We start from the raw sequence: 6,258 nt of genomic DNA, 5'->3' as shown, positions 1-6,258 counted from the left end.
CGATGCTCACTCGATCGGCGAATATTGCCCAGAATGCACTGCGTTCATACCAGAATGCATTGCGTGTAACCCACAATACACTGCGTTTGAATTATTCAAAGATGTCGGACGGTTGCGCTAGAAAGAGGACTTAAAATGTAAGTATATTTAAAAGTATCTTGTATATGTTGTAAAATATAATTGTAAATACGTAAGATGACTTGTTTAATATGTTATATTCCTCAATCGACTATCTACATTGTTTTGAAGCTCATCAATTTCGGTAATGCTAAAGCTAACGCTAGCGCGAATTAGCATTGAAGGCTAAAAACAAACGCTGTTGATAGTACATCAAAAAGCAGTGAGTTCTAACCGTAGTCATAAGTTATTAACACATTTTTAAAATGTGTTTATATATGTAGGGACAGACGAGGATAAGGAAAATCTGATCCATATGTGGATGTAGAAAGATAGCCTGTTTGTTATCAGTCAAGCTCGTGCCGGATGGGAGTAAGAGCACTTGATCAGATTTGTATTTATTTATCATTAAACTGTAATCGTTGTCATGTTGGGGTAAAGGTTGTTGTTGAAAGAGGAGAGGAGGAAAGAGCACGAAGGGACAAAGAGTGACAGGAGAGTCTGTTAAGCTTACCTGAGTTTAAAATATTGTTCACAAAATGTAACGTCGTCATTGTTTTTGCAATTTGCTTAATAAATGCAGGAACAAAAATGAATTATTTACATGTATTATTTAAATCTGAGCCATTTTTAACAATCTCAAAAGGATTTTCATATAAATATCAAATGTACATATTTACATTTTCGTTTTATATGTTAACATTTATTTTATACATCTTAACAATAATCCTGGTTTTCTAGAGTCATGTGTGTCACAGTTGGAGCTGAAAGGAAAGCAGAGATTTGTCCTCGCAGGCGGACGCCACTTTACCCGTCCTACTGGTTCCTGGTGTGGCTCAACATCTGTGGCTCCCAGCAGTCCACTTCTCTGATGCACAGATTGTGCAGAACTGAACTGCAGGCAATGATTTTCATTGCAAAGGTTGGTTTTACTTCCAGTGCCCCCAAAAATATTGCTCTCCTCCTCATTTGCCAAATGCTCTCTCTCCACCACAGAGCGTGCCTTGGCGTGGTGCTGGTTGTAACGGGCCTGAACCGCATTCCTCATGGGTTCCTTGTAGGGTGTCAGCAGCGTGATGGGATGTGCAATGAGGGATACCCACCATCACCCAAAAGGATCCTTCAGGTGGGTAATGTTTGATTTACATAAATTGGGCTTTTACGTAGAACCTGTGAACTGTGGACTGATCCTTGATTCCCAACAAAAATATCTCTAAATTTGGCTTAGAGTCACATACAGCCTGCAGTTGAAAGGAATAAAAAAGCTTCCTGTTAAAATAACAAGCTGCATTTTCTTTTAGGGCCTTTATTCTTCAGTGGCAGCCCTCAATGCTCCCCACGACCTTTTGGAAGGTGGAAGACCAAGCAAGCTGCTATAAAACCAGAGGTGACTAATGGCAGTTCATTCCCACTGGATGCTGGGTGACCCTGCTCATCAGCTGGAGGATGCGGTCTGACGTCCTGTGGACAACGTCACTTACAGTGGACCGTGGCATGTCAAAGGCCCTGGCTACCACACTGTATGATGTGCCACATGCCAGCCAGAAAAGAAACACCAGGACCTCAGTCTCCTGTGCCCCCCCCCCCCCCCCCCCCCCCCCCCCCCCCCAGAGTGTGAGGAACCCGAAGCTGCTCCACCAGATGCTCAATGGTCCTGCGGGTCAACCGATCTGCAGGTCTGCCGGTCTGGTTTTGTGTCGGACTGAGTGTCAGCGTGAAGGGCCACGACAGACACCTTTATGTTGGCAAAGCAGTAGAGACTTGGAAGACCCTGTAAAATAGAAAAATAATTATTTCATTGAGAAAGTTAAATCTGATTTTTTGAAGTTTTCATTTTATTCTGATGTCTTACATTTTAGTTTATGACGTATTTATAAATGCTGGAAAATCTCGTGTTTTTTTTTTTGGCTGGGTTTTTGGATTTTTACATAAATATTTAAAAATTAAAGTATTTTTTGTTTAAAACAAGTGATATGGTTTGACTCTGAATAAAAAATACTAAACTTTGATCTCACAAGTGTTTCATGTAGTTACACTATACAACTCATAATCCAGTGTTGAAAAAGAATGTTAAACTCTTACCCAGCAGGCTGTGTAACCTTGAGCACAATTAGTGACAAATGCTTAAATTGAACTAATAAAAAAACTTTAAGTTTAACTCACAAGTTGTTCATGTCTGGCCAGGGCATCCAGAGGAAATCTTCTGAGACGTCTGCTTCTCCTTGCCGCCCTGTGATACTGCATATCTGCTCGTTTTTGGTTTGATCCCATGAAAAACGGTTGAATTATTGCCAGGAACACGGACAGATTCATATATAAAGCTATTTTCAGAAAGGTAGAAGAGAAAACTACAGAAAAAAATGCCTCCTTGCAAGAGCCCGTAAATCGTTCAGCGGCACAAAAATAAATATTGCCATGGAGTAATAACATGGGGGTTTATTTATCAACAAATACATAAAATCACCACCAATGTGTTTGTAATTTTATTATTTATAAATCAGCCACATTTTCCATGATCAGAACACAGCAGATTCATAAATAGTCTTCATAAAATGTTCATATTTACTATATATTTAATTTGACAAATGGGTGTCATTCTCCGCGTTAAATAGAAGTAGTTCCCCTCCAGACCAGGTGGTGGCGGTAATGCGCCACTTTGTTTCCGTGCCAAGCGCCATTTGAAAACACCCGAAAGAGAAAACTAGTGAGCACGGGTGTCCTTTGAAAATTCAGAGAACTATATAGAGAACTATATAGTGCCGCACTATATAGGGTTTTAGTAGTTAGGGGTTAGGGCGGTAATTCGGACACAGGGATGGATTTGGTTCGCCTACTTACTACATGTAATTTTTCTGTGACAAGTGTAATACATATTTTCGTTGTTATTGTTTATTTATTTATTTATGTTTACATGGCTATATTGGATTTTTTTTTACATTAGGTAGATTTTGCAAGTTAGGAAACCCTGGTAGTAACATTGAATTTATCTGTTTAACTAATTTATTGATTACTGAAAAAAACATTACTCAAGCAGAAAACAAACAAAAATTACTTTAAAGACAGTTTTTACTATAATTACCATTACATTATAATATTTTACTTGGATACATACAACACGGTACTGGAAAACATAATGGGAGGACATTTTTTAGTAATTTATCAACCAGTGACTTTATTGAGAAAATGGCATTTGATGGATAAAAACATGAATTATGACAGTTATGTTGCTGAATATTTGCTCTCCCTGTCCTAAAATGGGTAAAGACAAAAGTAGAAACGAAATAAAATAAACAATAATAAATAAAAACAAAACATAATAGACTATGAATGACTTTGAATGTACTGTGTCCACTTCATGTTTCCATGTTACTCAACTGTCTTCACATGATCCATTTCACATTTTTCCGACACCACCCAAAGACAACAGGGTTACCTGTTAAACAAAACACCTCAGACAAATATGACACGCCTACTGGATTTCTTTCATGTAAAACTACCATTTTTATAGGAGTTCCTCTCCTACTTAAAACCCCAGAGACTACATCCCTGTTATTGAAGCTGCAGTGTCTCACCTGTCCTCAAAAGAGAGAATGGACATCCGAAACTGTCTACTCTCTGGTTTCTGGGGTGAAGACACCTGAAAGAAGGGCGGGTCCAGTTTGGCATGTATTGTTTGTTTATGACTCATGGGTTTTGTGAGTGTCAGCATTAACATGTGTGAACCTATTTTTTTAAGGATGTTGTCATGAAGCAGTTCAAAAATTTGAATAGATCACCAGAACAGTGAATGGAAATTCACTGGATGCAGACCTGTGGGACTTGCATTTTGCATGAGAAAGATCCAGGAGGTCACATAGGCTTATAACTTCTTTCATTTCCCCTATATTCCCTTTTTTACACAATTTAAAAATATTTACTTTTCGAATAACTTCATGGAAATACAAAATATAAATAAATAACAAAAAATGTTTGCTTGTTTTCGGGGACAGGACTTTTTATTTTCAACTTACTGTTTTTTGCACTAGTTTTTGTATTATTGACCACACTTCTGAGATTTGAAACAATACCTACTACTTTTTGCATAATACATTCAATACCAAACAACAATACTGATTACTAGTAATGGGGATTTTTTTTTTCTTAAGCAAATATTTTGTTATAGTATAAACAAATACCATCAAAAACTGGCCAGGTAACAACTTTTTAAAATCACCTACTCACCTAATCAACTCTGTTGTTGCAAAAGGCCGTGTCACATAGCCACTGCGTACATTTTGCAAATTTTCCTCAGTCTTACCTTACACATAAGTAATATACATAAATTCTAAGTGTTTCTTGCGTTCGTCATTCGTTGATGTGCGCAGAAGTCCGTAGAGGGTTTCAGCGGACGGGTCTTTATGAGAATTCAGTTTTGAGCTGTTCAATTTTTGGTTGGTTGAGAATTACGCAGTTTTTGCATATTTCACATTTTTTACATGCAATTATTATTATTATTATTATTATTATTATTATTATTATTATTATTATGTGCCTGATTTTTCCAAGATGCACAAATTTTTGTTTTTCCACGAGCGTTTCACGCATGTCCAACAATTAACCAAGAAGGATGCCTACTCATCCATCCTTCCATCCAACTTCCTCCGCTTATCCGGGACTGGGTCGCGGGGGCAGCAGTCTAAGCAAAGATGCCCAGACTTCCCTCTCACCGGCCACTTCCTCCAGCTCCTCTGGGGGGACCCCGAGGCATTCCCAGGCCAGCAGAGGAGCCTCCGTCCAGTGGGACATGCCCGGAACACCTCTCTAGGGAGAGGGGACTAGACGCCCGAGCCACCTCAACTGACTCCTCTGGATCTGGAGGAGAAGCGGTTCTACTCCGAGCTCTCCGCAGGTGACCGAGCTTCTCACCCTATCTCTAAGGGAGCGCCCTGACACCCCACAGAGGAAGCTCATTTTAGCCGCTTGTATTCAGGACCTCGTTCTTTCGGTCATTACCCAGAGCTCATGACCATAGGTGAGTATTGGAACGAAGATCAACCGGTAAATTGAGAGCTTTTCTTTTTGGCTCAGTTCTCTCTTCACCACAACGGATCGATACGCATGCGGACGCATAACTACGGACGCCGCTCCGATCCGCCTGTCAATCTCACACTTCAGTCTTCCCTCACTCGTGAACAAGAGCCCACGATATTTAAACTCCTCCATCTGGGGTAGGGACATTCCACCCACAGAGAGATGGCAAACTACCTTTCTCCTGTCGAGAACCATGGCCTCAGATTTAGCTGTGCTGACCCTCATCCCAGCCGCTTCACACTCAGCTGCAAACCGCCCTAATGCATGCTGGAGGTCCTGGCTCAATTAAGCCAACAGGACAACATCATCTGCAAAGAGCAGAGAGGAAATCCTGTTGTCCCCAAACCAGACCCCCTCCAGCCCCTGGCTGCTCCTAGAAATTCTGCCCATAAAAACTATGAACAGAACCGGTAAAAAAGGGCAGCATTGCTGGAGTCCAACATGCACCGCAAACAATTCTCACGTTGCTCCTTCGGGCTGAGACCAACCGGGGCCCGTGGGAAGAGCCCCGGTCACCAGGCGCTTGCCTGCAAGCCCTAACCCCAGGCCTGGCTCCAGAGTGGGGCCCTGGTGATGCCAATCCGGGCGACGTAATTGGGTCCTTGATATTACTCTTCATTAGAGGCTTCTTCTCAATCAGCTCTTTAATTGATTGCTAGGAGGAATTAAAAACTTCATGGGTTAAAATGGGTCTTAACTTTCTCCACTTCAATAAGGAAAAGACAGAAGTGATGTTTTCGGCCCCAGTGCCAACAATGGGTCACACCCTATAGCTCTGGGTTCTGTCACTCCATCTGTTAAATCTACTGTCACAAACTTAGGAGTGAAGATGGACAATGGTTTTAATTTGGACAAGCAGATCAGTTCAGTGGTGAGACTCAGCTTCTTTTAGTTAAGGCAGCTGGCTAAAGTCAATCGTTTTTATCAAGAAAGCACTTTGAGACAGTAATCCACACCTTTGTTACAACTACTTTTATATTGCGTATACGGCGCACATATCACTTTCAAATTACGTAATTATGCACAAATCACTACTGAATTGGTTATCAACAGTACAATAATTGCGCATCT

General features: G+C 40.7%; 1 long non-coding RNA gene across 1 annotated transcript; it reads left to right on the top strand.

Annotated features, from left to right (window-relative positions):
• Positions 1-5: 5 nt before the first annotated feature.
• Positions 6-1,677, top strand: LOC111949053. The gene is made up of 4 exons (XR_002875078.1): positions 6-137; positions 859-1,039; positions 1,114-1,243; positions 1,419-1,677. It is a non-coding gene; the product is annotated as an uncharacterized LOC111949053 (long non-coding RNA).
• Positions 1,678-6,258: the final 4,581 nt, after the last annotated feature.

The sequence above is a fragment of the Oryzias latipes genome, chromosome 17 (genome assembly GCF_002234675.1).
Source record: "Oryzias latipes chromosome 17, ASM223467v1".
NCBI lineage: Eukaryota > Metazoa > Chordata > Actinopteri > Beloniformes > Adrianichthyidae > Oryzias > Oryzias latipes.
Note: the sequence above shows the minus strand (reverse complement) of the source record. Positions and strands in the feature narration are given on the sequence as shown.